This window comes from Vidua chalybeata, chromosome 19 (genome assembly GCF_026979565.1).
Source record: "Vidua chalybeata isolate OUT-0048 chromosome 19, bVidCha1 merged haplotype, whole genome shotgun sequence".
Lineage (NCBI taxonomy): Eukaryota > Metazoa > Chordata > Aves > Passeriformes > Viduidae > Vidua > Vidua chalybeata.
In genome coordinates, this window is record NC_071548.1 from 1191740 (window position 1) to 1212948 (window position 21209).

Genomic DNA, 21209 nt, shown 5'->3' on the forward strand with positions numbered 1-21209 from the left:
CTGTGCTGGAGAGCCCCAGTTCCTTCCCTCCCAGGAAAATCCCAAAGGGGTTCAAAACGTGTTTTCTGAGCTGCCCGAAAATGTCAGAGTTTCCTTCTCAGAACATTTTGAGGGGAAGAGTTTCTCAGTGTCCTGGCAGCCGAGATATCATTGCCAAGGGGAGGATCCCAGCAGGGCTGGGGGAGTGAGAGTACACCAGCTGCTCTGTGGGGTGGGGGATTTAGGATCCTCACCTTGGACACCAGCTGCTCTGTGGGGTGAGGGATTTAGGATCCTCACCTTGGACACCAGCTGCTCTGTGGGGTGAGGGATTTAGGATCCTCATCTTGCACACCAGCTGCTCTGTGGGGTGGGGGATTTAGGATCCTCATTCTGGACACCAGCTGCTCTGTGGGGTGGGGGATTTAGGATCCTCACCTTGCACACCAGCTGCTCTGTGGGGTGAGGGATTTAGGATCCTCACCTTGGACACCAGCTGCTCTGTGGGGTGAGGGATTTAGGATCCTCACCTTGGACACCAGCTGCTCTGTGGGGTGGGGGATTTAGGATCCTCACCTTGGACACCTGCTCTGCTCTGTGGGGTGAGGGATTTAGGATCCTCACCTTGGACACCAGCTGCTCTGTGGGGTGGGGGATTTAGGATCCTCATTCTGGACACCAGCTGCTCTGTGGGGTGGGGGATTTAGGATCCTCACCTTGCACACCAGCTGCTCTGTGGGGTGAGGGATTTAGGATCCTCACCTTGGACACCAGCTGCTCTGTGGGGTGGGGGATTTAGGATCCTCACCTTGGACACCTGCTCTGCTCTGTGGGGTGAGGGATTTAGGATCCTCACCTTGGACACCAGCTGCTCTGTGGGGTGAGGGATTTAGGATCCTCATTCTGGACACCAGCTGCTCTGTGGGGTGAGGGATTTAGGATCCTCACTTCCACCATGGCTGCACAGAGATGCTCCTCCAGTCCTGTGTCCTCAGGCAGCCGGGGCTGGGAGCAGCTGCCCGTGTTCCCTGGGAGGTTGGGGCTGTTGTCCCCAGCAGCTTTCGGCCCCAGGAGCACTCCCCAGGGAGAGGGGGCTGGAAAGGAGGAGAAGGAGCTGCAATGCAAACACCGTAACTGCCCTGGCTCCAAATGGATCTGTGGAGCTGCTACAAATATCCCTTTGCTTATCTTCTCTTAACCTTGCTGCTTTGGACAGCCAACCTCCCCCTTCCAGGGCTGCCTGGGGCTGGGGGACGTTCATTTTGGCTGCCCAGGAACACAGCCTGTGGTCCCAGAGCCTCACCAGCTGCTGCCTCTGGATGTGGGCTTGTTCTGCCCTCCTGAGCCTTTTGCTGAGCTGGGAAGTTTTAGGGTGATCTGTGTAAAAGAACCTCTGGGAAAGCTCTGCCCTGTTGTAGATGTCGGCGAACCCAGTGGGAAGAATGATGATGTCTAACTCCATTTCAGAAGGCTGAATGATTGCTTTATTATAATTATGTTATAATACATTAATATGCTATGTAAAAGAGGATACTAAATACTACATGCTACTTTCTCTAACTATCATATCTAACTAACTCACAACTCCTGACCCTGTTCTCTAGAGCCCAGATTGGCTCTCAGGCCCAAACAATCCACCATGATCCAACCAAGCACTCACTCTGAGTAAACAATTCTCCAAACACATTCCACAAGAGAAAAACAAGGAGCAGAAATAGAAATTGTTTTCTCTTTCATTTCTCTCTGTGCACCTCAATAAAAAATCCTGAGAGAGAGTGAAATGTGCTTGCCACACTGCCCCACTGCCGAGGCACAACAGAATATCCCCAGTGCAGATCTGTTTGCCAGTGAACTTGGTGGGGGCTGAGCAGCAGCAACATTTGCAGTAATTTCTTGTGTCTCACGCCCAAATATCCCCCGTGACTGATGTCAGGGGCTTGCGTGTTACAGCAGCTAACAAGTGACAAGTCTGAAAAAAGATTGAAGAAATAGCTCAGAAAGTCTGGCTGTTGTGGGGAAACAGAGGAGGAGGTGGAGGGCTGTGAGTGTGTACACACAGAGAGGAAAATGACACCCGCAGGAGCCGCACAGCAGCAGCATCCAGAGCCCCAGGACAAACACCAGGGGTCTGCTCCAGCAGTCTGGGTGGAATTTACCCTTCCTTGGGCACAGAGCAGGCCCAGAGCCACAAGGCCAGCACGGTCCTTATCAGCCAGGTGATATCTGAGAGCTGGGTGTTACTATGGCAACAGCTTTATTTTATTTTTTTTTTTAAAACCCATGGGATCCCGGTTCCCTCCAGGTTATCAGTGCCGTTGCTAAAGCCCAGGGGATTCAGGTTCATTCCAGGTTATCAATGCCTATCCAGATTCATTCCAGGTTATCAATGCCTTTCCAAAAGCCCAGGGAATTCCAAATTCCCTCCAGGTTCTCAGTGCCCTCCCCTAAAGCCCAGGGAATTCCAAATTCCCTCCAGGTTATCAATGCCTTCCCCTAAAGCCCAGGGAATTCCCAGTTCCCTCCAGGTTATCAATGCCTTTCCTAAAGCCCAGGGGATTCCAAATTCCCTCCAGGTTCTCAATGCCCTCCCCTAAAGCCCAGGGAATTCCAAATTCCCTCCAGGTTCTCAGTGCCTTTCCTAAAGCCCAGGGGATTCAGGTTCATCCCAGGTTATCAGAACCTTCCCCAAAGCCCGGGGAAGTCCAGGTTCCCTCTGGTTTATCAATGCCTTTCCTAAAGCCCAGGGAATTCCAGGTTCCCTCTGGTTTATCAATGCCTTTCCTAAAGTCCAGAGAATTCCAGGTTCCCTCCAGGTTCTCAATGCCTTCCCCCAAAGCCAAACTCTCCTACCTGCAGTTAAGGAACTTTAACTAAAGCTGCTGAGAGTTTCCTCAGGGAGCAAAGCCAAGCCAGCCCACTGTCTAAGCAGCTGTGCCATTCTGTAGCTGTGGACAGGTAAAATCATTTCTGCAGCAGGTTTGAGTCTCCCTGTTTGCCTCTCCGTGTCTTGCCAGATCAATTATTGTTTGTTACCTCCATTAGATCTTCAGGAGAAAGGCAGAAACACAATCTTTTCCTTCCATTAATCAGAGCACTTTACAGAAAACATCAATTTAAAATGTTAAGGCCAATTTGCGACTGGTATTGACAACAATTAAATTTGCCTCCAGAAAGTTGCTTTTTGACACTGTGAAGGATGAAATCTTTATAAGCACACTGTGCGTGTCGGGCCTCTCCTGGCTCCTGCTTGCTGATCCTATCACGCTCCATGGAAGTGTAAACAGGGGTGAGGAGCTGGAAGCAAAGCTCCATTAAGAGTGTGCCAGAATCAGTAAACATCCCCTCCCCTCTCGCTGGACCCCTGCCCAGGTATGGCAACTCAATCCACGCTCTGCTTCCATCACCACCAGCTTCCTTTAGCTCCCAGCTGGGTTATTTGCACTTTGACTGCACACAAATGTGCTGGGACAAAGGTTGGTGCTTTGTCCTTGGCATTGTCACGCTCAGCAGCGAGCTGCAGAGGGGCCCCCTGGCCACAGCCCCCAGGAGAGCAGTGGCCACGGGCTCTGGAAGGCTCTCAGGGACCCTTGGCAGGGAGAAGCAGCTCAGCTGGCAGAGGGGGATATTGTAAAAGCAGGTGAACCCATGAAATGCTGAACTCCAGCTCAGAAGGCTGAATGAATTCTTTATTATAACTATGCTAGAATACATTAATATACTATTTAAAGGAGATACTAACACTACAAATCTACTTTTCTAACTACCATATCTAACTCACAACTCGTGCCCCTCTCTTGAGTGCAGCCACAGGTGGGTTGGATTGGATTGGATTGGATTGGATTGGATTGGATTGGGTTGGATTGGATTGGATTGGATTGGGTTGGATTGGGTTGGATTGGATTGGATTGGATTGATTGGATTGGATTGGGTTGGGTTGGATTGGGTTGGATTGGGTTGGATTGGATTGGATTGGGTTGGATTGGATTGGATTGGGTTGGGTTGGATTGGGTTGGATTGGGTTGGATTGGATTGGATTGGCCACCAGGCTCAAACAATCCTCACCAGAATCCAACCAAGCAATCACCCCAGGTAAACAATTCTCCAAACACATTCCACACGGGAAAAACAAGGAGCAGAAATAGAATTTTTCTCTTTCTTCCCTCTGTGCTCCTCTATGAACAAATCCTGAGAGGGAGAAGGATGTGCCTGCCACAGGGGGACAGTGCAGGTGGTGCTGGAGAGGTGACCTGGCTCAATCCCGGGGTGGGAAGAGTCCCTCACCTGAGCTCAGGAGCTCTCACAGACCTCCACAGGGGAGCTGGGAACCTTTCCCAGCACAGGACGCTGCTGAAGCCTCTGAAACCTCCCTGATGAGGTTCTGCTCGAGCACCCACACCCCAGAGGGCTCAGCCAGGGCCTCTCCCTGGCTTGTCTCAGGCTCTGCTCAGCCCCAGCCGAGAGCTGAGGCCAAGGCTTTGCCTTCCCCTTTCTCGCAGCAGATTTCTCTACCTGAGGCACCTTCTCCACAGCCCATATCTCCAGGGCATTCCCTCCTTCTGGAACATGCTGAGGGGATTTTCTGGAGGTTTCCTCTAAGCTCACACACAGCAGGAAGGTTTGGCTCATGCTGAAGACGATTTTATTGTTGTCTGCAAACAACTTCTATCCTTGGCACGGGCCCTGTTGCCTTCTGGCCCTTCAGCCACGTTGGGAATTGAGTGGTTCTTGCCTCACTTCCCCTTCCCTGAAGCTTTAATGCCCTCAGCCCCCCTGACTTGTTATGGGTACCTGGAAGGCTCCCCAGGGTTATTTGTTTGAGCAGCCCTAAGAAGGAGCCGTGCCCTCCTCCAGGAAAGGACACATCAGCTCGTGCTGTTTGATTTAAAATATTTGAGGAGGAAGGGAAAGGGAGTACATCTGTCACAATCTCACTTACAATCAGTGAAGTTAATGGAAAGATTCCTTCTGACTCTCCTGGGCTTTGGACAAGGCTCTGTGCTGCAACATTAGCAAATAATGAAGTTCACATCTCATCAAATCCTCCTCAGGAAAATAACTGTAAAATATGTGGCTGGCCTTTTGCAGCTCTCTCCCAAATCTGTCCCTGGTTTGTGAGCTGTGCCAACACCTCTATCTCTGGTGGTAAATCACCTCTGTGGATAAGAGCTGCTCTCTAAGAGACCCCCCCACAGATGTTCCACCACTGCCAGTCCCCAGCGCTGCCCCAGGGCTCAGAGAGGCCCCTCGCAGAAGCACCGAGGTAAATATTGAACCTCCAGAACGTGGCTTCCTACCCAGTGTCTGCCAGCTGCAGGAATGCAGGAATCTCCAGAGAATCTCCACAAGGATCACCCAGCCCAGCCCATGGCCCTGCCCACACCCCCAACAACCCCACCCTGGGCATCCCTGGGTGTCCAAACTCTCCTGGAGCTCTGGCAGCCTCGGGGCTGTGCCCATTCCCTGGGGAGCCTGGGCAGTGCCAGCACCCTCTGGGGGAAGGATTTCCCTGAAATCCATCCCCAGACTCCCCTGGCCCAGCTCCAGCCCATCCCTGGCTGCTGTCCCTGTCCCAGAGCAGAGATGGGAGCTGCCCTGGGCAGGAGCAGCAGCCCCTGAGCTCTGCCCTCTGTGATCCCCCCCTGGCAGACCCACAGCAGTGGTGTCCTCTCTCTCTCTCTCTGTGTGTTTCTCCTCCTCGGTGCCCATCCCAGAGGTACAGGGGTACCTGCAGGACTGCAGGTGTGGCACAGCTGGAGCAGCTTTCCTGTCCCACCTCCACTGCTGCCCTTGGCTCTGTGCCCTGCGGGGCACAGGGCAGCACCAGGAGTGGGTGGTGACTCCTCTCAGCTCTCCAGCTGCCTGCCAGGATCAGGGATTCAGCGTGGGGTCTGCCCAGTGCTGCTGGAAGGGAATGGAGAGCTGGACTGGGGGTTGAGTTGCCATGGAATGTTCTGGAACTCAGCAGGGTGATGGTGTGCCTGTCATTCCCGATCTGTGAGGTCACCCTGTCCCTCAGGATGCTGTCAGTGACCCAGGGCAGTGCCAGCAGCCCTGAGGAGCAGCCCCAGCACTCCTGTCCTGGCACACAGCCCTGGGCTTTGCCCAGGGGAGCTGCCAGGGGCTGGGTCTGGATCATTCCAGGCTGTGAGATCTGGGCTGGCACAAAGGCAGAGGAGCTCTGTGAGCCCCTGGCTGGGCAGGGCAGGCAGGACAAGGCGTGGGTGGTGATCTGGGGCAGTGAGAACTGAAAGAACCACCAGGACCTGTTAGAACCCTGCTAGAATCCACAAGCACCCTCCTCCTTTCAAGCTGTGCAGGTCAGCCAGAAGCACAAAGGCTCTGGTTCCTTCTCTGCAGGAGAACCCAAACACCTTGAGGCCTTCGGTGCTCCCATGCTTGGGCTTGAGCTCAGTGTGAATCACAGAATCATTAAAGCTGGGAAAGACCCCCACGGTGACCAACCCAGCTGCTTTGCTCAGAGGTGCTCAGTTAGGCTCTGGCAGTCTGGGGAGTGCTGAGCTCTTCCCACAAGTACAAATTCTGCTCCTTGAGCTCCTGCTCTCACCTCTGGGCTGTGGTGCTGCTCTCCCAGCTCCCCGAGCATCCAGCTCACCCCTGAGGAGCTGACAGCCCTGGCCACTCCATGGGGACCCGCTCTGCTGGCACAGGCAGCTCCCAGCCCTGCGTTCAGTGGCAGGTGACACCTGTGAACATGGCTCTAACATCATTGTCAGAGTGATCCTCGGTGGAGCTGATGAAATATTTACCTTGCAGCAGCTGTCAGGCCATTAACGTTTCACTGGCTGCTGCCAGCCCGCTCCTGAATTCTTGATGAGGTTTAATTGCACTGCCCTCTTCCATCAGGGCTTTGCTGGGGCACTGGCAATTAGCAACAGCTCCTGAGGGCACCCCTGGCCACAGGGCAGGGGGTGGCACGGCACTGACCCCCCACCAGCTGCCCCCATCCCACCCCTTCAGCCCGGCCCGGGGTGCCCAGTGCCACCCTGCTGTGTGACAGGCTCAGGGCACGGTGGCACTGCTGTCCCCAAGCTCACACCCCGGCGACTCTGCACCCACTTTGGGGACAGCAGCACGTGCAGAGGGTGGCTCCTTTCGTCTTGGCACCACTGAGGGTGCCTCACTGAGGGGCGCTGGCTCAGCTGGGGTGGGCAGAGACACAGGACAGAGTGCAGGTGCTGCCTTTGGGGGACGTGTGTCCTTTGTCCCCAGGGCAAGGCCACTGCAAACAGGCACAGCCCTGGCCCCTGCAGGCCCCCAGCTCTGCAGAGGCTCAGAGGAGCAGCTCCTGCTCCTAAGGCACGTTGCTCTCCTTGACCTATTTGCTCATTACCTCCACAAATGTGATTTCGATTAAGGAATTTTCCTAAGTAATTACTCTGGCATTAGCAATCCAGCCAAACAGAAAATAGTCCAAAAAAGCAAGGTGGCCTGGTGGCTGCCCTGAAGGCTCTTCTCAGGGAGGGGAGCAAAACCAGCCCTGCAGGGCAGCTGGACACAGCTTTGTCCAGTGAGGGTTGGTCCAGGGGGCATCTGGACACAGCTTTGTCCAGTGAGGGTTGTTCCAGGGGGCAGCTGGACACAGCTCTCTCCAGTGAGGGTTGGTCCAGGGGGCAGCTGGACACAACTTTGTCCAGTGAGGGTTGTTCCAGGGGGCAGCTGGACACAGCTTTGTCCAGTGAGGGTCAGTCTGAGGGGCAGCTGGACACAGCTTTGTCCAGTGAGGGTCAGTCTGAGGGGCAGCTGGACACAGCTCTGTCCAGTAATGGTCAGTCTGAGGGGCAGCTGGACACAACTTTGTCCAGTGAGGGTCAGTCTGAGGGGCAGCTGGACACAGCTCTGTCCAGTAATGGTCAGTCTGAGGGGCAGCTGGACACAACTTTGCCCTGCCCAGGGGGGCACAGGTCCTGCAGGTCGTGTCCCAGCTCCGTGTGTGGTTTGGGCTGCTCGTCACAGCTGGGAGAGGTTCTCACAGAGCTGCAGACCCAGGGGTTAAACCAGTGGGCGTGGAAGTGAAAAGGCTGCTGAGCTCTTGTTTGGAGCAGCAGGAGAGAAGCAATTCCAGCCCTGTTCCCAGGGAACAGGCTGAATGCAAGGAGCTGCTCAGGGTGGCAGTGACACCTCCCAGCCTGGCTGACAAGGGCCAAGCTCACGCCTGCCACATCCCTGCCAGGACACCCAGTTAGGAAGGAATTCCTCCCTGGCAGGGTGGGCACGCCCTGGCACAGGGTGCCCAGAGCAGCTGTGGCTGCCCCTGGATCCCTGGCAGTGCCCAAGGCCAGGCTGGACAGGGCTGGGAGCACCTGGGACAGTGGGAGGTGTCCCTGCCATGGCTGGGATGGCCTTTAAGGTCCCTTCCACCCCAAACCATTCCATGATTCTATGACTCTGTGATTTTATGATTCCATGAATCTATGATTCTACAATTCCATGATTCTGTGACTCTGTGATTCTACAATTCCATGTTTCCATGACTCTACAATTCCATGTTTCTGTAATTCTACAATTCCATGTTTCTGTAATTCTACAATTCCGTGTTTCTCTAATTCTACAATTCCATATTTCTGTAATTCTACAATTCCATGTTTCTGTGATTCTACAATTCCATGATTCCATGTTTCTATAATTCCATGATTCTGTAATTCTACACTTCCATGATTCCATGCTTCTATGATTCCATGATTCTGTACAATTCCATGTTTTTATGACTCTACAATTCCATGTTTCTATGATTCCATGTTTCTGCGATTCCATGATTCTGTAATTCTACACTTCCATGATTCCATGTTTCTACGATTCCATGTTTCTGAAATTCTACAATTCCATGATTCCACGACTCTATGATTCCATGATTCTACAATTCCATGTTTTTATGACTCTACAATTTTATGTTTCTATGATTCCATGTTTCTGCGATTCTGTGTTTCTGTAATTCTACAATTCCATGTTTCCATGACTCTACAATTCCATGTTTCTATGATTCCATGATTCTGTAATTCTACACTTCCATGATTCCATGATTCAATGATTCTGTAATTCTGTAATTCTACAATTCCATGATTCCACAACTCTATGATTCATGATTCTACAATTCCATGTTTTTATGACTCTACAATTTTATGTTTCTATGATTCCATGTTTCTATGATTCCATGATTCTGTAATTCTACAATTCTACAATTCCATGATTCCATGTTTCTATGATTCCATGTTTCTGTAATTCTACAATTCCATGTTTCCATGACTCTACAATTCCATGTCTCTATGATTGCATGATTCTGTAATTCTACAATTCTACACTTCCATGATTCCATGTTTCTACGATTCCATGTTTCTGAAATTCTACAATTCCATGATTCCACGACTCTATGATTCCATGATTCTACAATTCCATGTTTTTATGACTCTACGATTTTATGTTTCTATGATTCCATGTTTCTGCAATTCCGTTTTTCTGTAATTCTACAATTCCATGTATTTATGACTCTACAATTCCATGTTTCTATGATTCCATGATTCTACAATTCTACACTTCCATGATTCCATGTTTCTATGATTCCATTATTCTGTAATTCTACAATTCTACAATTTCATGATTCCGTGTTTCTATGATTCCATGTTTCTGAAATTCTACACTTCCATGATTCCATGTTTCTATGATTCCATGTTTCTATGATTCCATGATTCTGTAATTCTACAATTCCATGATTCCATGTTTCTATGATTCCATGTTTCTATGATTCCATGATTCTGTAATTCTACACTTCCATGATTCCATGTTTCTATGATTCCATGATTCTGTAATTCTACAATTCTACAATTCCACGATTCCATGACTCAGACAAATGCAACTGTCCCAGAGCAGGAACGCCTGCAGAAGGGGCCAAGGCTCCCACTCCAGAGAGGCACACAAATATTGGTGTCACCTTAAAGATGAAATCAGCTGGCTGAGCTCCTCCCCGTGAGAGAAACTCCCTGGTGAGCAAAGCCCTTCTGCAGGCATCTGCCTCAGCCCTCAGCAGCTCTGGGGGAGTGCTGCCAAGCACACAGGGACTCATTCCAAGGCCTGGGCAGGGAAAATATAAATATCCCTCTGGTTAATTTTGGGTGCCACCATCCATCAGTGGCTGGCTGGTGCGATTTAGCTCCTCGCCACCTCCTGACAGCAGGGGCGTTCCCGTGGTGATGCCACACGTTCTTTTTTCAGGTGGGAAAGGCTGGTGGGGACAGAAGTTACCTGGAGCAGTCACTGCTGGGCTGGCTGGGTGTGACCAGAGGGGCAAACAGTGACAGGAGGAGCTGCAGGGCATGGCCAGCTCTGCCTGCTGGGACAGGCATCCAAAGGGTCATGGAATCCTGGCATGGTTGGCTTGGGAGGGAACTTGGTGATTGTCCCGTGTGGGAATGGGAATTTGGTGATTTTCCCATTTGGGAATGGGAATTTGGTGATTGTCCCATGTGGGAATGGGAACTTGGTGATTTTCCCATGTGGGAATGGGAACTTGGGGATTTTCCCATTTGGGAATGGGAATTTGGTGATTGTCCTGTGTGGGAATGGGAACTTTGTGATTTTCCCTTTTGGGAATGGGAACTTGGTGATTGTCCCATGTGGGAATGGGAATTTGGTGATTTTCCCATGTGGGAATGGGAATTTGGTGATTTTCCCGTGTGGGAATGGGAACTTGGTGATTTTCCCATTTGGGAATGGGAATTTGGTGATTGTCCCATGTGGGAATGGGAATTTGGTGATTGTCCTGTGTGGGAATGGGAACTTGGTGATTTTCCCGTGTGGGAATGGGAATTTGGTGATTTTCCCATTTAGGAATGGGAACTTGGTGATTTTCCCGTGTGGGAATGGGAACTTGGTGATTTTCCCATTTGGGAATTGGAATTTGGTGATTTTCCCATTTAGGAATGGGAACTTGGTGATTGTCCCATGTGGAAATGGGAATGTGGTGATTTTCCCATGTGGGAGTGGGAGTTTGGTGATTTTCCCATTTGGGAATTGGAATTTGGTGATTTTCCCATTTGGGAATGGGAATTTGGTGATTTTCCCCTGTGGGAATGGGAACTTTCATCTGGCTGCTGAGCTGGGGACAAGGGCAGGGACAAAGCCAAGGACAAGGCCATGGACAGCTGCTGCTCAGGACAGAGAGGGTGGGAAGATGCAGAAAAACAACCAGGAGGATTCCCAGAAGCTCCCCAAAAACCCCCTACAGGTATCACAGGGGGCGAGTGGGTAAGATCCCAAAAGATCCTGAGTCTCTGAATGTGATGTCCCCTCTCAAAATGATTTAAGAAAGGATCTGGACACTTCAGCACTTCACAAACTTCAAGAGGCACCATCTCCACCTTCAGGCACAGGAAGTACTGCCAAGAGCTTTTCCCTGCCTTTCCTGGCGTCAGCAGGATTTGCCCCTGAAGTCCTGGCTTTTCTTTCCTGATTGCAGCTCCCTTTGAGATGGCAGTTTTTAAAGCTGCTCTTCCCAAATCCTTTGCTTCCAGAGGAGAGCAGAAGCCATAAGTGACTCCGTTTGAGGGTGTGAAACAGAACAACTCGCATCCTTGGACTGTGAATTCCATACACCCATTTATTTACTCACAATTATAAACAGAGCACTTCATAAATATTTATAAGGAGGCTCCCAAGGCCCAGCTGAGAAAATCAGTGCTATCACCATTTCCCAGTTCTCAGACTGAGGCACAGGCAGAGACACTGCTGGAATTGTGCAGTTTTACAGAATTCCTGGCAAAGTTTGGCCCAAAAACCCCCAGTTCCTGAATCCCCCTCATATTTAGCAGGGAATTGTGCAATTTTACAGAATTCCTGTGAAGTTTGGGCTAAGATCCCCAAATTCCTGAATCCCCCTCATATTTAACAGTGAATTCTGCTGTTTTACAGAATTGTTACAAAGTTTGGCCCAAGATCCCCCAATTCCTGAATTCCCCTCATGTTTAGCAGGGAATTGTGCAGTTTTACAGAATTCCTGTGAAGTTTGCCCCAGGATCCCCCAGTTCCTAAATTCCCCTCATGTTTAGCAGGGAATTGTGCAGTTTTACAGAATTCCTGTGAAGCTTGGCCCAGGATCCCCCAGTTCCTAAATTCCCCACATATTTAGCAGGGAATTGTGCAGTTTTACAGAATTCCTGTGAAGTTTGCCCCAGGATCCCCCAGTTCCTAAATTCCCCTCATGTTTAGCAGGGAATTGTGCTGTTTTACAGAATTCCTGTGAAGTTTGCCCCAGGATCCCCCAGTTCCTAAATTCCCCTCATGTTTAGCAGGGAATCGTGCTGTTTTACAGAATTCCTGTGAAGTTTGCCCCAGGATCCCCCAGTTCCTAAATTCCCCACATATTTAGCAGGGAATTGTGCAGTTTTACAGAATTCCTGTGAAGTTTGCCCCAGGATCCCCCAGTTCCTAAATTCCCCTCATGTTTAGCAGGGAATTGTGCTGTTTTACAGAATTCCTGTGAAGTTTGCCCCAGGATCCCCCGTTCCTAAATTCCCCACATATTTAGCAGGGAATTGTGCAGTTTTACAGAATTCCTGTGAAGTTTGCCCCAGGATCCCCCAGTTCCTAAATTCCCCACATGTTTAGCAGGGAATTGTGCAGTTTTACAGAATTCCTGTGAAGTTTGCCCCAGGATCCCCCAGTTCCTAAATTCCCCTCATGTTTAGCAGGGAATTGTGCTGTTTTACAGAATTCCTGTGAAGTTTGCCCCAGGATCCCCCAGTTCCTGGGTGCCCCCCACGTTTAGCAGCCTGGGTGGCTCAGCTGTCCCACTGAGAGCTGGGATGTGTGGTCCCAGACTCTGGATCAAGCTAATCCTGGCAGAGATCAGGGTCAGCCCCCACTGAGCAGTGGTGGGGGATGCTCCCCCTGCATCCTCATGGAGCACTCAGCTCCCGAGGGGATTGAAGAGGATCCAGAGCTGCCACGCAGGGCCAGGGGTGATGTGCAGACCTAATTTCCCTGGAATGGTATCTGAGGCAGATCTGGACAGCTTTAGTCATGCACAGCTGACCCTCCAAAGGCCCTCTGATATCAGGGGATGTTTATCTCTCTGATATCAGGGGATGTTTATCTCTCTGATATCAGGGAATGCTTATCTCCAGCCTTAAATCCCTGCTGGGACAGTCACTCCTCAGTATTGTCCCTCCACCTGAGAAGAGCAGGTTCCATCTCTCTTCTGCTGATACCCTTGAAGCCTGGGAGGTGTGATCAGCTCTCCCTTTGCCCTTAATCACTTTCCTTAGCCTATATAATTAAATTCCATCAGGTATTGCAGCTAATTTTTGAGGAGCTCCCGAAGAACAAAAGCCAGTTTGGTCGCAGGCGAACAGAACAAATTAATTAGGAGGGGAATATTAGGCCCTCTCTAAATGAGATTCCAGCAGAAGCAGCACAGCTTGGCTGGCTCTGGTGCTCCCCAGCCCCTGAGCAGCTGCTCAGTTCCAGGGGTACAAAGTGTTCAGGGAGGGGACGGGGCCTGGAGCAGCCCCTGCTGGAGCCACCCCTGGGATTCATCCCAGAGCAGGACACAGGGAGCTGCTGGTGTTGAGTCTCATTAAAGGAGAGGCTGGGCTCCCTGTCCCATCCCTGCCAGCCTGACCCCAAGAAAAGTTACTTGGGTGTTGAGCATTCCAAGGATGGAGCAGCCACAGCTGCTCTGGGCACCCTGTGCCAGGCCCTCACCACGCTCACAGGGAGGAATTCCTTCCCAATATCCTTCCCAAGATCCCATCCAGCCCTGTCCTCCTTCAGCTTAAGGCCATTCCCCCCATCCTGTCACAGCCCCTGTGAAAAATCCCTCTCCACCCTTCCTGGAAGCCCCTTTGGGGGACCCAAGGCAGGAACCCCTGGGTGTTCTGGCAGCTCTGCCAACCCCTCACTGCTCCCTGCTGAGCTGAGGAGCTTCCCACCCCTCTGTGCTCTGGGAAACCTGGGCTGGGGACATTCCAGGTGTCCCCTCTGGCTGGGGGCATGTCCAGGTGTGTCCCCTCACTCTGGGGACATGTCCAGGTGTGTCCCCTCATTCTGGGGGCATGTCCAGGTGTCCCCTCATTCTGGGGACATGTCCAGGTGTCCCCTCATTCTGGGGACATGTCCAGGTGTGTCCCCTCTGGCTGGGGACATGCCCAGGTGTCCCCTGTGGCCATCAGAGCTCCAAGCCACGTGTGCGTCCCTGCGGAGGAGAAGCAGCCCATGGGAGCAGGGCGGGTCCAGCCCTTCCCTGGGCTTTGTGCTGCCCTGCAGGCGCTTGTGGAGAGCTGGGCAGGGGCTCTGATTGATTTCCTGATCCCTTTGGTGCCCTCCTTTTGGAAGAGCTGCTCTCTGAGCACAGCACGAGCTCATCACTGTATTTCTGCCATCCCACGTTGCTGTGAGACCCTCGAGCGCTGCACTCCTGGGTTTTGCTTCCACAGAGTCATTTTTTAAAGTTAACAGAACCCAAAAGTGCTGTTTCCTAGAGCCTCTTCCAGCCTGCTCCAGCTCACAGGGGGTTTCAAAGTCAAGGACAGCTGCTGTAGTTAACGAATAAACAATTAAGAGAGGAGATGTGCCCTGGCTCACTGGAGCCAGCACAGCTTTGAGCTGCACTTTCTGCAGCTCTTCCAGAGCCAGGCAGACCCAGGAGCCCGGGCTGTGCAGCTCAGCGCTCTGGCTTTGGGCAGGTTTTTGGCAGGGCTGCCCCTTTGGACTGCTCCAAACCCCGTGGCAGGGAGCTGATCCCCCTTGGCTGGAATCTGAAATGCAGGGAACTCTCAGAACTTTGGGCCTGCGAGCCAAAGCTTAGAATTAAACCCAGGGTTGGATCTGAGACCTTGGGAAAGGCTCCCAGACTCAGGTGCTGGAAGCGAGAATGTGGATTTGTAGTTTAAAGCAGAGGCACGTTAAGCTAAGGAAAGTTTAGAGTTTTAGAGTTTGAAATATAGAAAAAATAAAGTAGTTACAGAGGTGAACAAGGAGTTTAGAATGCAGTACTGTGGGTTTGTGTGCCATAACATGATTGGCTAAGAAAGCTCACGCTCTAGCATGAGTCCATAAGATGAAATATTTAAGGATTGGGTCAAAAGTATAAATATCCTTGTTGGCAGTGTTTTATTGGTCAATAACTCCTTAAAAGGTCTTGTAACTGAGGGTCTTGTGACCCTCTGAGCCTTGTGGTGAAGATGTGAGCAGGACTCACCCTTCCTGTCCATGTAAGGGATAAGAAAATAAATCCCATCATCTAAAAAACTCAGAGGTCCCATCTCTAACTCATTCAAAACTCCTTCTCAAATCCTCACACCCGTTCTTGTCTCGGGAACTCTTCCAGGATGTGTCATTTTCCACAGGGCCCAGCTCCTGGCTGATGATTTCACCTGAAAGTGCCAGGATTTGGTTGTGAACAGGGAGCTTTTACCTGGCCTGGTTGCAGGGAGGGGTGGAAGAGGTGATGCAAATTCCCCCTGGAATCAATCAAAAGGGAAAGTGAGGATCTGCCTCTGGGTTTTCCAGCTGGAATGATCCTCCTGTTCTGTTTTGAACCCAATTCCCTGATCCTGGCCTGAGTTGTTCCCGTGTTCCCTGTGTGCTTGGGCAGCCCAGCTCTGCCCCTGGGCTCCTGCAGGCACAGCCCAAACCCTGGCAGGAAGCAGGGAAGGATGTTCCAGAGGCCTGGCAGGAGGAAAAGGGGCAGAAAGGAAGAAATTCTTTTGAAAGAAGGTGGAATTAAGGGTGGATTGTCACATTTACTGCTCTCCAAACCCCCTGAGAGGAGCGTGCAGCCAGGGGGGCTCTGCTCCCAGGGAGCAGCAGGACAAGAGGAAAAGCCATCAAGTTGTGCCAGGGGAAGTTCAGACTGGATAACAGGGACAATTTCCCCATGGGAAGGGTTGAAAAGCCCACAAGAGGCTGCCCAGGGGGTTCAAAAACCCAGATGTGGCCCTTGAGGCCATGGTTTGAGCTCTTGGACTTGGTGATCTCAGAGATCCTTCCGACCTTAACGTTCCTGTGCTTCTGGGATTCCTGGCACAGGGAACTTGGCTCTCCTTAGCCCACCCAGTGGGGTTTAAGCTACAGAAGATCTGTAGGACATGGAACAATCTGATATTCCCTGCTCTGACCTGGAAAACATCCCGTTCATGTCTGACAGCTCACCCCAAGTACCGCTGAGCTCCTTCCAGTTGCTTTTTTGTGCACATTTTCACGTCCTGGACAGGCAGCAGTGCCAGAGGGATGGTGTTAAACAGGCAAAACTCAGTGCTGGAGCCCTCTCCGGGCTGTTTGTGACAAGTGAGAGAGGTGCCAGCTGGCTCCTGCTTTTTGGGTGGTTTGGAGAAGGAAAATGGGGACATTTGGTGTCTCAGTGGCGTCCCTGGGATGTCCCTCCTCACTGTAATCTCTGCTCATTTGCTCCCCAGGAGAAGCTCCCCAGGTGCCTGACGTGGTTGCAAACACTCCCTTCCAACGTGTAGCCGTGTCTGACACCCCCAAATTCCCCAAACTGGGATGGGTGGGGCGTCCCTGGCTGCCCTGGGCACCTCTGGGGGCGGGTTTGGGTCTGGAGCTGAGCCTCCCTTGCTTTCCAAGGTGCCCCAATGAGAGTGGCAGGACAGGGGATGGTGCAGAGCACTCTGCAAACACCTCCCGGCCCTTGTGGCAGCTCGTGCCCTTGGGCTCGGGCTGTTTTCTGTGTCAAACAGCCCCAAAAGGATCACTCCAGCTCTGTTATGTGGGAAACAGCTCCAAAAGGATCACTCCAGCAGAAATGAGCAGCACCAGGAGCAGGGAGGCTGTGGATCCTGCAGAAATGAGAGGATTTTTTCCCCTTATTATTTCTTGCAGAGATCTGTCTGACAAGAATTCTGTGCTGAGGATGTGAGGGCTCCTCCCTGGGTGCAGGGCTCTTTTCCCCCAGGGCAGTTTGTGACGAGGCCGAGGTCAGAGCTCTGTGCATCTTGCAGAAGTCTGTCCACGCCAGTCCCTGTCTGCCCTTCTCGGGGTGATGTAATCTGTGCTCAGTAATAACATTTCCAAGAGGTGGATAACAGCATTTTAGTTCAGCTCTAATAATTCTGTTAAAGCGGAGCCGGGGTTGTAATTGCAGTTTGTGGCCGAGGTTGTTCCATATGTGAGTTCTGTAGGATGCCTTTGTAATGAAATGTTCCCTCTGAGCTCCGTGCCCTGAAGAATTTGCCTTTTTTTTTGTGTGGCAGGCAGAGCACTCTGCTGCCTTGTAACCAGAGGAGAGGGGGGGAAAGAAGTGTGTTGTAATAAATGAGCCAGGACTCCATTTTTCTTCATGCAGGAAAAGCCAAATCTTTATTGTATAGGTCATATTTTATAGGATTATTATAATTATTATAATGATTATTATTATTATCGGTCAGATTTTATTGGTTGACAATACATTCACACTCAGTTCATTGGTCAGTACATGGTATTTTGCACATCTATCAAACTTCTGTATTTTTAGTTAGTTTACATATTTTTTCTACTAATTCTCATGGGACAGATCTTGTTGTTTACACAGGTGCAGTTGTTTTTCACCCTAGGAATAGATTGTTGTGTTAATGCACTTTATTTCTCAAGCTGTTTTCGTATCAGAACTTGCAAACTGCACTTAGAAGTGACAGGCTGGACATTAATTTAATTAATTTTAATTAATTAAAATGAAATCAATTAATGTAACAGAGCAGGCCTGGTTTTGTGAGGCCTTTCTTTTATAATTTCTCTACCTGTTTGCAACAGAAGTGAAATTCCACCTGGTTTCAGTCTCTGCTGGGAATTTGGAGTTGTGGAAGTGCTGATCTTCCTGGGACAGTGGGAGGTGTCCCTGCCATGGCAGGGGTGGCACTGGAAGAGCTTTAAGGTCCCTTCCAGCCCAAACCACTCTGGCATTCTATGAAAAACCCCTGAAATCTGAAATAAAATGAAAATCACTCCATCTACACCGTTTTTTTTTCAAGGAATTTGGCATTTTTTAGCTCTCTCACCGTAGGGCAGAGGGCAACCCCGAGGTTCAGCCTGCTCAGGGTGAACATCTGGGATGAGTTCCAGGAGCTCCCTCCCAGCCCGTGGCACAGGCAGCTCCATCAGCTCTGGAAGGACTCCCAGCACCTCGGGGAGAGCACAGCTGGAGGCAGAAAGGAGGAAAACTTCCAGTGGAGAAGGAAATGGGGAATTTCCCTGTCTGTGCTCCCGCTGCTCTGCTGGGCACCTGCATTTGGGATTGCTCCAAGGGACCCTTCACTTCCAGTGGGAGCCACCCAGCTCAGGATGGGATTGTGGCAAATAAATGGAATAACAATATCTGGATTTGTCCCCCCAGCAGCCCCCAAGCCCTTCTGAAAGGAAAAATCACTCCCGGAATTCTCCCAGAATTTTGCAAGGCTGAAATAAATGATCACAAGTGAGCAGGAATGAGAAAAAAAAAAAAAAAAAAAACCAAACCAAAAAGCAAACGTAGCATCCTATAATATATCTGTGGAAAGGGAAAAGTCAGGCTGCTTGAAGTCTGCAAATTTGAGTTTCTCCTGGGAAAATGTAACTCCTGTTCAAATGCTAATGGCTCGTTATCACAGGGATGTTTTAATTGAACTACAATGTTCCATAAGCAGGGGCAGAGCAAGGTTCAGAGAGCAAATGGCTGATGAAGAATCCTCAATCTGCCAGTAAATGTTTGCTTTTTTATAAACTTCCCCTTCTTGATCTGTCTTAAGCAGATTCTCTGAAGGGAGTTGTAAAAGGCAGCTGATTTCAGCTGGAGGTAGCAGCAATATTTGTGTGGTTCTTTTATCCTGGTTTAAAACAGGGAATTTATGGCACTGCTCAAGTGGCATCCACCGGAGTGGATGGGAGCCCTGAGAGCACAGAAATCCCTGGGATAGGAGCAAGAATTGGCTCACTGGACAGCAAAGATACAGCACATTTTAGAAGAGTGATAGAGAAAAGGGAATCCAGGCAGGCATTGCAGCCCCAGAGCATCTCTGGGGGCTCCTCAGGACCAGCACAAACATCAAACATCTCATGGAGCACAAACCATTCCAGAGCTCTGCCTCCTTTCCCGGGAATCCAGAAGCAGAGCTTGCGGGAGGGAGGTAGGAAGAGAAGGGAGAGAACCCACAATGTTTGCCATGGAAGCAGAAAATCCTCCCTTCTTTTTCCTGGATGCTCTTCTCAGGGAATTTCTGGGGGACGCCTCCACACTGGGAGGTTTTTGCCACCGCCTCGCATTGCCACAGCTGTGAGAAGAAAATTGGGAGCTGCCAGCACTCCTGAAGCTGTGGAAACACTTTGTGTGAGTTTGCTGACTTTTCCAGGGAGCACTGGGCTGACCCTGACCAGAAAAAGCCCGTGTGGGAAGGGAGTGGGATGGTTTCTCTATTAGACAGGAGTGAACATTTGTCACAAGTGCCAGCACCTCCTGCCTGCCCTGTGAGCTCCTCTGGGGCTCTCCAGCACCATCCCAGGGGGGCAGAACCTGTGCCAGCCTCTCCTGGCCTGGCACCTGCTGGGGACAGGGCTGGAGCCTGCTCAGACCCACTGGGGGAGAGCAGGGGGGCTCAGGGGAGAGCCTGAGAGCCCACCTGCAGAGATCTCACCTGCAGAGATCTCACCTGCAGAGATCTCACCTGCAGAGATCTCACCTGCAGAGAGAGACCCCACTGCACAGAGAGACCCCACTGCACAGAGAGATCACACCTGGAGAGAGACCCCACTGCAGAGAGAGATCACACCTGCAGAGAGAGACCCCACAGCAGAGTAGACCCCACTGCAGAGACCCCACTGCAGAGACCCCATTACAGAGACCCCACTGCAGAGAGACCCCACAGCAGAGAGAGACCCCACTGCACAGAGACCCCACTGCAGAGAGAGACCACACTGCAGAGAGAGATGACATCTGCAGAGAGACCCCACTGCAGAGAGAGACCCCACAGCAGAGAGAGACCCCACTGCAGAGAGACCCCACTGCAGAGAGACCCCACAGCAGAGAGACCCCACTGCAGAGAGAGATCACACCTGCAGAGAGGGACCCCACTGCAGAGACCCCATTACAGAGACCCCACTGCAGAGACCTCATTACAGAGACCCCACTGCAGAGACCCCACTGCAGAGAGAGACCCCACAGCAGAGAGACCCCACTGCAGAGACCCCACTGCAGAGAGAGATCGCAACTGCAGAGAGAGACCCCACTGCAGAGACCCCATTACAGAGACCCCACTGCAGAGACCCCACTGCAGAGAGAGACCCCACAGCAGAGAGACCCCACTGCAGAGAGGCCCCACCTGCAGAGCTGCCCCAGCTCAGGCAGGAGCTGGAGCTGCTGCAGAGCCCAGAGGAGGCTCCAGGATGAGCAGAGGATGGAGCAGCTCTGCTGGCAGGAAAGGCTGGCACGGCTGGCATTGCTCACCTGGGCAGGAGAAGCTTTGGGCTGAGCTCAGGGTGGCCTTGCAGGGCCTGAAGGAGCTGCAGGAAATGGAGAGAGAGAATTGACAAGGGATGGAGGGACAGGACACAGGGAATGGCTTCACACAGGGCAGGGCAGGGCTGGATGGGATATTGGGAATTAGGAATTGTTCCCTGGCAGGGTGGGCAGGCCTGGCACAGGTGCCCAGAGCAGCTGTGGCTGCCCCTGGATCCCTCAAGTGTCCAAGGCCAGGCTGGACAGGGCTGGGAGCACCTGGGACAGTGGGAGGTGTCCCTGCCATGCCAGGGGTGGCACTGGGGGGGCTTTGAGGTCCCTTCCAGCCCAAACCCTTCTGGGATTCTGTGACATTTGGGGACCTTGTGGGGCAGGTGGGTGCTGGCCTCGGGTTGTTATAACCCCGTACCCACTGCTGGGGCTCTGGGGGCAGTGAGTGGCTGCAAGGGAAACAGGGAAGGTTCCAGAGCCTCTCTCATTCCCAAGGTGCTGCCAGAGAGCCTGAAATGGGGTTTTGGTGTCAGTCTCTGCAAAACAGAGGTGGGGCAGGCAGGACGGGCCCCAGCTGTTCCCACCTGGATCCTGGATGCCCTCCTGCTCCTGCCCACAGCTGCCTGCCCAGCTCTGCTCCAGCCCAGCACCTTCTGCCACCACAGCTCGGGCAGGAAATCAGGGAAAAGTGGAATTTCCCTGGGATTCAGCTGCGTTCCTGTAAACCCCCGAGGCCGCCCCGCTTCCCTCCCCCTGCACCTATCTTATCTCTGCCTCTTCCCGAAATAATAGGAACGGAAAAATTAACAAC

At 51.6% G+C, this 21209-nt stretch overlaps 1 protein-coding gene and 1 long non-coding RNA gene across 2 annotated transcripts in view; one reads left to right on the top strand and one right to left on the bottom strand.

The window, feature by feature from the left end:
- SHISA6 (shisa family member 6) overlaps positions 1–21209 on the top strand; it is a 169539-nt gene that overhangs the window by 19013 nt on the left and 129317 nt on the right. The gene's annotated exons all lie outside the window — the stretch shown is intronic.
- On the bottom strand, positions 4602–5909 carry LOC128797496 (uncharacterized). Its single transcript, XR_008434159.1, has 2 exons — positions 5705–5909; positions 4602–4977 (listed from the first exon to the last, which is right to left on the bottom strand). It is a non-coding gene; the product is annotated as an uncharacterized LOC128797496 (long non-coding RNA).